At 38.7% G+C, this 9,597-nt stretch overlaps 1 long non-coding RNA gene across 1 annotated transcript; it reads right to left on the minus strand.

Annotated features, from left to right (window-relative positions):
• Window positions 1-8,393: 8,393 nt before the first annotated feature.
• Window positions 8,394-9,026, minus strand: LOC123099619 (uncharacterized). The gene is made up of 2 exons (XR_006448201.1): window positions 8,690-9,026; window positions 8,394-8,607 (listed from the first exon to the last, which is right to left on the minus strand). It is a non-coding gene; the product is annotated as an uncharacterized lncRNA (long non-coding RNA).
• Window positions 9,027-9,597: the final 571 nt, after the last annotated feature.

Raw genomic sequence — 9,597 nt, forward strand, 5'->3', positions numbered from 1 at the left:
TACTGTCAAGAAAAAGTATGATATTCTTATTATTGGGGATGTTCATATCCCCGTTGAGGTAACCTAGTGTTATTCAAAATTTCTCAGGTTCCATGTTATTCGGAATGAGTTCGTCAACAAGACTTGATCAACCTTGTTAGTGGATTCCTTTTGATGATCATGAGATGGATGAAACTAGAAGGCACAACCTTCTGTACCTTCTTTTTACTTTCTGTTATTTAGATTACATAAAGCAAAAATAGTATTATCTGTCTGTTTTCTAAATTATCCATGCAATAAAAAATATCCCGAAAATAAAAGTGCTCCAAATGCCCTGCAAATTTAGTATGATTTTTTATGGAATATTTAAGGATTTTAGGCACTGAGAACACAGCAGGGGGGCAAGCACCTGGCCACGAGGGTCCAGGGCGCTCCCACTCCCCCTGGGCGCGCCCCCTGCCTCGTGGGCCCATGGTGGTCCCCCTCCACTTATTCCTGTACCCACACACTCCATCTTCCTCCCAAAAAAATCCCCATCCAGCTCAAGCACGAGTTCTAGCTCATTTTGCTGCGATTTTCAATCCCTTTGCTCAAAGCTCCATTCATAAAACTTCTTTGGGAGATTGTTGCTTGGTATGTGACTCCTCCATTGGTCCAATTAGGTTTTGTTCTTGTGCTTTATTCATTGCAAATTTCTGCTGCCTCTTAGCTTTTTAGATTATAGGAGCATGGCAGCGCATGAGTTTATTGTTGACAATGATGATAGGATGCTTCTGTATGACCTGAGATTTAATAAGAAACACAATGAGATTATTACCCTACTTGAGCCTTCTTTGTTTGATTTAACTGCAGGTCATTACCCTGTCTTGCCGAAGGCTGTGTACGCGCATCGAGGCTAGACATCCGCTCCAGAGCCTGAACCAGAACCTCCACTAGACCCTTATCGTCCATCCTGTTATCAGTGGGATCCGGAGGAGATCGCCAGCCAGTGGTATCCAAATGACACTCCTCAGTACACAGGGGAGAGTAGCCGCAATCCTTGGGCATAGACCAACTTAGGCCAAAATCCTATGTTTGGGGGAGTACATATTTCTCACCGACTTTACCTTCATGTTCACACATTATTCTAGTTGTCGGTGCTCATACTCTTTCATTGTACTATCCATGCTAGTTTAATTTATTTTTCTAGCTTTCTTCTTGTGTGTTTGATAAACCTTATGAAAAACCAAAAAAATTATTTAGTTTAATTTCCATGCTTGTAGTAGTAATTAAAATGAAAACCCAAAAAAGATTTCTTTTACTTGTTGGGAGCTTTCCCGTGTAAATAGTTTTATTTCTTTTTTTCCTTTGGGGGTCAAGAGTAGAAGACCATATTGAATATGTTTAGCGGATCTCATATGCATGATTGTTGATTTAACTTAGAGCCCATATTACTTTGTCTTCTCCCTTGAATTGAATGCTTGCATATTCCAGCTTAGTCCAATGCACGTGCACTATTATTATTATACACACCGTTCGGTCGTGCAAGTGAAAGGCAATAATGACGATATATGATGGACTGATTGGGATGAGAGAAGCTGGTATGAACTCGACTCTCTTGTTTTTGTAAATATGATGAGTTCATCGTTCCCGATTCAGCCTATTATGAATAAACATGTTTGCAATGTCATTTAGAGATTATAGTTGCTTATGCCATGACTAATTAGCTATGAGTTTATAATGGTTTACCTTGCGTGCCAACATGCTATGAAAATGGTTGTGATGTGGTATAATAGGGTGGTAGCCTCCTTTGAATGAATTGAGTGACTCGACTTGACACATGTTCACGCATGTAGTTGAAATAAAATCAACATAGCCTTCACGATATTTATGTTCATGGTGGATTATATCCTACTCATGCTTGCACTCGATGACGATTAATTTTAATGCATGTTCATGACTGTTGTCGCTCTCTCGGTTGGTTGCTCCCAGTCCTTTGCTAGCCTTCACCGGTACTAAACAGAAATACTTCTTGTGCATCCAAATTCCATAAACCCCAAAGTTATTCCATATGAGTCCACCATACCTTCCTATATGTGGTATCTACCTGCCGTTCCAAGTAAATTTGTATGTGCCAAACTCCAAACCTTCAAATGCAATTCTGTTTTGTATGCTCGAGCAGCTCATGTTTCAACTAGGGTTGTCTGTATCTTCCATGCTAGATGGGTTATTCTAAAGGGGAGTGGACTCCGCTCCTCATTCATGAGAAAATGGCTCGTAACCGGGATGCCCAGTACCATGATAAAAAAGATCAAAAGCAAATCGAAATAATTAAACAAAACTCCCCCAAGGCTATTGCTAGTTGGAGGCACTCGTTATTTCGAGCAAGCCATGGATTGATGCTTGTTGGTGGTGGGGGAGTATAAACTTTACCATTCTGTTTGGGAACCGCCTATAATGTATGTAGCATGGAAGATATCGAGATCTCATAGTTGTTGTGTTCACAATGAAAGTATACCGCTCAAAATTTTATTCATCTCTATTTCAAAATCGAGCTCTGGCACCTCTTCAAATCCCTGCTTCCCTCTGCGAAGGGCCTATCTATTTACTTTTATGTTGAGTCATCACCCTCTTATTAAAAAGCACCCGCTAGAGAGCACCGCTGTCATTTGCATGCATTACTATTAGTTTATATTGGGTACGACTGACTGGATCTCTTTTACCAAAAATTATAATGTTTAGTCAGTCCTTGACCTTTAAAGGTGTGCATTTATGTTTTGCGGTCTCAGAAAGGGCTAGCGAGATACCATTTTGTTATATCATATTATGATTGTTTTGAGAAAGTGTTGTCGTCCGAGTTTTATTATTATTGCTCGCTAGTTGATTATGCCATTGATATAAGTAAACATGAGACCTAAGTGTTATTGTGAATATAGTTAGTTCATAATCTTTGCTGAAAACTTGAATGCTGGCTTTGCATATTTACAACAACAAGAGCAAACAGAGTTTGTAAAAGTTTTTCTTTATCACTTTCAGTTTATCAACTGAATTGCTTGAGTACAAGCAAAGATTTAAGCTTGGGGGAGTTGATACGTCTCCAACGTATCTACTTTTCCAAACACTTTTGCCCTTGTTTTGGACTCTAACTTGCATGATTTGAATGAAACTAACCCGGACTGACGCTGTTTTCAGCAGAACTGCCATGGTGTTGTTTATTGTGCAAAACAAAAGTTCTCGGAATGACCTGAAAATCCACGGAGATAACTTTTGAAAAATATAAAAAAATACTGGCGGAAGAATCAAGGTCAGGGGGCCCACACCTTGTCCACGAGGGTGGGGGTGCTCCCCCTCCCCCTGGGCGCGCCCCCTGTCTCGTGGGCCCCCTGATGCTCCACCGACCTCAACTCCAACTCCATATATTCCGTTTCGTGGAGAAAAAAATCAAAGAGAAAGTTTCATCACGTTTTACGATACGGAGCCGCCGCCAAGCCCTAATCTCTCTTGGGAGGGCTGATCTGGAGTCCGTTCGGGGCTCCAGAGAGGGGGATTCATCGCCGTCGTCATCATCTACCATCCTCCATCACCAATTTCATGATGCTCATCGCCGTGCGTGAGTAATTCCATCGTAGGCTTGCTAGACGGCGATGGGTTGGATGAGATTTACCATGTAATCAAGTTAGTTTTGTTAGGGTTTGATCCCTAGTATCCACTATGTTCTGAGATTGATGTTGCTATGACTTTGCTATGCTTAATGCTTGTCACTAGGGCTCTAGTGCCATGATTTCAGATCTAAACCTATTATGTTTTCATGAATATATGTTAGTTCTTAATCCTATCTTGCAAGTCTATAGTCACCTATTATGTGTTATGATCCGACAACGCCGAAGTGACAATAATTGGGATACTTCTCGGTGATGGCCGTAGTTTGAGGAGTTCATGTATTCACTAAGTGCTAATGCTTTGGTCCGGTTCTCTATTAAAAGGAGGCCTTAATATCGCTTAGTTTCCACTAGGACCCCGCTGCCACGGGAGGGTAGGACAAAAGATGTCATGCAGGTTCTTTTCCATAAGCACGTATGACTATATTTGGAATACATGCCTACATTACATTGATGAACTGGAGCTAGTTCTGTGTCACACTATGTTATTACACGAGGAATCGCTTCCGACATAATTATCCATCACTAATCCAATGCCTACGAGCTTTTCACATATTGTGCTTCGCTTATTTACTTTTCGGTTGCTACTGTTACAATTACTACAAAGCTGCTATCTTTACTTTTGCCACTGTTACCATTACTATCATACTACTTTGCTACTAAATACCTTACTACATATACTAAGTTATCCAGGTGTGGTCGAATTGACAACTCAACTGCTAATACTTGAGAATATTCTTTGGCTCCCCTTGTGTCGAATCAATAAATTTGGGTTGAATACTCTACCCTCGAAAACTGTTGCGATCCCCTATACTTGTGGGTTATTAGATATACTAGTCGTCAACCCGCGCATCCGCACGGGCTAGTTCATTCAAGAATAAAAAATTAATTGTAATAATTAGTATTACTCACTTTGATGTGTGAGCAATCAATATTTTTTGGCATTTTCTGTCGGTGTTAGTATTTTAATGCTACAACAACTTCTCTGTTAATCAACTCAGACAAAAACTTATATACCTTAACTAACAATGTATTCTATGATTTCATGAATCGTTTTAGTTGGATTTAATGCATTTTATTATAATCACATAATAGGATGATTTTCTATGTTTTTTAAAACAAAAATAATGCATGTATAGTTCTCGTCATATATATTTAATTCTAGTTTCTTAACCAAAATAATGCATGCATAGTTCTCGTCATATATATTTTTGTTGCGGGCCTCTCTTGTGCTAGTTAGCTATAATTATAGTTGTGAACCTATGAAACTGCATTTAAACAAATGGTAGTGGGGTTTTGTTGCTCCACTATCATATTTAAAGAATATATTATTTCTAACAGAGTATAATTCCATTCCACGAATTAACAGAAAGAGTACATAGTTGTTGAAGATGCAGAGCGTGTGGTGTGAAGTTGTATTATATGGCATGTAACACAGGACATGTTTGATCCCACCGACAATAGTATATCTCAGGAGCTTTGAATTAATGTCTTGTTATAATGACTATAACAAATAAAAATAACGGTGCTTGCCATGTGCTTTTCCAATTTGTTTGTTCCCCACAATAAAGTATAGTAGGCCGAAGTATATGTGGAAGCCGATCCTGCAAGGCATGGGATGTGTTCTACGTAAGGAATATAAAGTAAATGTCAATAAAGTAGCAGTGTCACCTTGGTAGTATTTTAAATTTTGGGAAAAGCTTATATATAAGCTGCATTTGATAGTTGGTACTGACACCCCCTCAGTTCAATATGTGATAGAAATAGGCACACTTCTATTTTAAGTGATTTACAGGACAAAATCTAACGATTGCCAGTGTTATTGCACTCATTATTTATAAAATAGACAACCATAAAAGGCTCTGTACACTTAATGATTATGCTCAGCTTGGGCTCATCCATGACTTATATAAAGCACTTGCAGATCCTACCAAAGAAACTATTAAAATGATACATATCTGAATTAAGAAAAAGGCAGAAGCCTTTCAGTAAATATCATGTTTTTAAATAGCGCGCTATAGCGTTTAGAAGAGGTACGTCGCTAAGAGACATAGCCCTCAATTTAAAACCATGGTACATAGACATAAAAAAGGATAATCTCATGTGTAAATCGGATAATTAGGAAAAATCTTCAGAAGCAAATTGTCATAAATGACTAAGATCTTATTAACTATTGTAGGTGGAACGCCTACACCAGAAAAACTCACGGTAAAACAATTATCATTAGAATCTGTGAGGTAAAGGTAGAAGAAAAGAAGAAGAACTGCATATAACTTCTAATTTGTTGTGTTATTTCTTCGACATCCAGTTGTAAACTGTAATGCATTTTTACTGCAAACTGTACCTTCTACAATACTCAGTGATCCGAATTATTAAAGAAGATCAATGCAATAGTGGCTAAAAATGCAGTTTTATAAAATACATGAGAGACTTGGTTCGGCATTATCAACAAAATGTACAGACTGTGTATATACTTACACGGATTACATGCAAGGTTCCATGGAAGTATATGACAATCCTTCCTATTATGCTTTACCATTATGAGCTTCAGTAAATCAGGTCTTTGCAAGTTAATAATTCATCAGACACTTAAGACTGCATTGCCAAACAGCAAGAAATAAGTTGGATTCACTTTGGTAGAGGAAAGTATTGGACCTCAGGAGAGAAAAATTATTTGTGGATGGACAGAGTGCCCCAACGCGGGTTGATCTCTCTACCATCGTAGTTTCTAATGGGCGTAACTGACCTCATTAAAGTCCAAACACTACGCTGCTGCTTGATGTATCTTGGTTGGTAATTCCGTCAAAACATGTCAAAGCTGCACCTGCCGTACATAGTTTCAGCTAAAATTAGAGTGCTTTCAGTCAACATGCGGCTATTAGGAAGTTCAGACAAAGGAGATTCAAATCTTCCATGCATACAGAACGATGGTGCTTGCATCTTGTCTTAGGATGGTAGCAAGAGGACTCTACATCGAGGGAGCATCCTGGGAATCTACCAGATACAGAAACGGTGAGGCGTAGGTATTCCACCTACATCGAGGGAGCATCAGTGGACCAGAGAGAAGTCACTGCCTTGTGAGGAAAGTGGCCGCCGACATGTGTTGCCAGTGAACCTTTGTTCCGCCCACATGTCGGTAAAGAGGAAATTAGTCCCGGAAAATGCATTCACTAATTTAGTTTCAGTTGATGAATACTAAAAAAGCGTACATTTCTATACAGTACTTCTACATAGGTAAATATAGAACCGTCCAACTAAATTTATTGCAGATCTATCGATAAATACATAGACTACCCAGTTATTGTGTATAGATGCATCTTGCCAAAAATATTTAGAGCATGATATTCCTATTTCTTGAAACCTTATAAGATATGCAAAAGACATATTGTGTTTTCAGGGCAAGGATAGCAACCGCCCATGTGGATTCATATTGCAGATTATTAATATGCAACAAAATATTGTGAAAGGATCAAAGTTTCCAGATAGCCTAGAGGACAAACCTAAAACCCGAAAGATCACAGAAAAGCAGGTAATGCCAAAATGACTAATTTCCTCCATCAGCAACTTGTTTCCCTAGTCTGCATCTAAAATTTTCCACTGTACTATAGCAGACCAGTTGTAGGTAAAAGTATATGCAATGAGCAGGATGCAATTCAAGAATTATTTGAAACAGAAAATGAACTACACGTAAAAATATTCAATTCCAGCAGGCCCCATGAGGATTGATGTGCAATGCTTGTCCAAGCTCTCGAATCAGCAGTGCGCCTTTGCCCTTTCTCAAGGGATGTGGCACTTTAGCTGCCTTAAATACCCAGGTCTGGTGCCCTGGATGCCAAATCTGAAGAATCCAATGCCATCTTGGTGAAGCGTATCTGGAATGAACTCATTAGAAGGATATCGAATCAAGCCCTTGACCCACCCCAGATTACTTCTCATTAGAAAAAATCCATGCCTTTCTTGGTGCAGAGTATCTGGAATTGGGAAAATTCTCCAATTGTGCAATCAGTCCCTTGGATAGACGTAGAGTTTTATCCCTTGTTCACCCAACTTTCTTGTTTAGGGATTGACGTTTCTATTTTTAACTCGTGCTTCTGCACTTGTAGATACTTTCTCCCCCTAGTCGATAATACAGTGGCTGAGCTTCTATCAATTACTGTCAAAATAAGAATATCCGAAGAGAAAAAACCATGCAAAATAATAGAGAAACCATGTCATATAAACACTAATAGTCGTGCTGTCGAGGTCATGTGTCATTTTCAAGGCTCGTGTGGTGCACTATATATCATAGCTACTAATCATGATTTAGTGCAGAGTACCCTGCAAACTTAGAAGAGGGCATGGTGGACATCTACGAAGTCCAGTTCATGCAATTCAAAGTGAACAATGTAGCTAAAATAATGTCACTTTCAGTAGCACGTGTTTATGGAATTAGCCGAAAGAGTGCTTTCTGTGTCAACTGAAATTACAAACAGTAACAAAATATTGCAAACAGTAAATAAATAGAAGACAAATTATGTTATATGCTGACAGTGAAGAGATAAACAACGATTAGATGTTAGAAACGAAGAGGTTAACTGTCACCGGAAAAATATATGTTTTTATTATATATTAGCATCACTAATCTGTAGCCTTATATTGCTGTATAAAATCGAATATAAAATCAAAACAATGTAGTTTCAGTTTTGTTTAGGTCAAGTACATCATGCATTCCAAATTATTGGACTGGAACAGTTCTAAATTCTGATTAAGGAGTAGACAACATCCAAATCCTCTCCATGAGAAACATTAACTAATTTCATTGGATAACACTCAAACAATAAATATTAATTAACTGAGGTAAAACGAAAAAACCGTTAAAGCCTGCACGTAACCATCAGGGTGAGCTGTTCTGACGGAAGGAACGCGGCCCAACTAAAAGGATTTTGTCGTGTGCTCCCTGATGAGATGCAGATCAGACCTCCTTCCCTAGTCCCTTCCTTTGGATCATAATCTAGTGAGGAGTATGATTGTAATTATAGATCGAAAAACTGATTTATTTTAGAGAAGGAAAATTTAGGATAAGGATTACCTACCTCCATAGTGGATGCACGAGGGTAGTCCATCCACCCCGCAGCCTCTCCGACGATAACACAACCACTCAATCAGCTTCAACCTTCCGGCCGTACACAATCTGTTCCGGTGCATCAACCATCTTCCGGCTGACAATTGTTTTACTAATTGTTCTGAAAATACATGACGTTAGTTAAAACCAAGGGGATTCAGAGATTGGATAGGAAACATAACAGAGGAGGGTAATGGGAGAAATTTCATCAAGATGTTGATTGCAGAGTGGAATTTTGAGTCGTGGATGACATAGAAGGAGAACAGAGGAGACGGCGGAGCAACGACGCTAGAGATCGCTAGAGGAGGACGATGACCTCCACGTAGGAAAGAAGAGGCAAGGCTTAAGATTTTTTTTCTTTCAGTGGCTTTGGAAAATAGTTCGGCCAAAGAGACCTATGCGTGCACGTGACGACTATATGAGTTCTTTTTTTTAGGATAGAGATGATTTAATTCATCCAAGGGCTACAGATTGCTAATGACCAGATTGGAATGTCAATTAGTTTTTTTTCTAGGAAAAATGTGGAGCTCCTTTTATGTTGAAAAAAAACGTGGGAGCTCCTTCAATCATTAAATCTCCACCGTAATAATTCGGTCCCACAAAAGATGAACGGCTCTTAATTTCTAATTAACGTGGAAATATTTAGGGAATCTGTAATTAGTATAGGTAGGTATAGATAGATAGATAGACAGATAGATATATAGATAGATAGAAGTCTTCACTTGTTTTGCTTTGTGTTTTATGTTTTGAATCCTTGCTGAAAATTATGCTATGCTTGCTCCTATGCTTCACTTAAATTTTTAGAGCCATCGATTTGCTCTAGTGCTTCACTTATATCCTTTTTAGCACGGTGTGCTTTGTTATTTTTTGAAGAAATAC

This window comes from Triticum aestivum, chromosome 1B (assembly GCF_018294505.1).
Source record: "Triticum aestivum cultivar Chinese Spring chromosome 1B, IWGSC CS RefSeq v2.1, whole genome shotgun sequence".
Lineage (NCBI taxonomy): Eukaryota > Viridiplantae > Streptophyta > Magnoliopsida > Poales > Poaceae > Triticum > Triticum aestivum.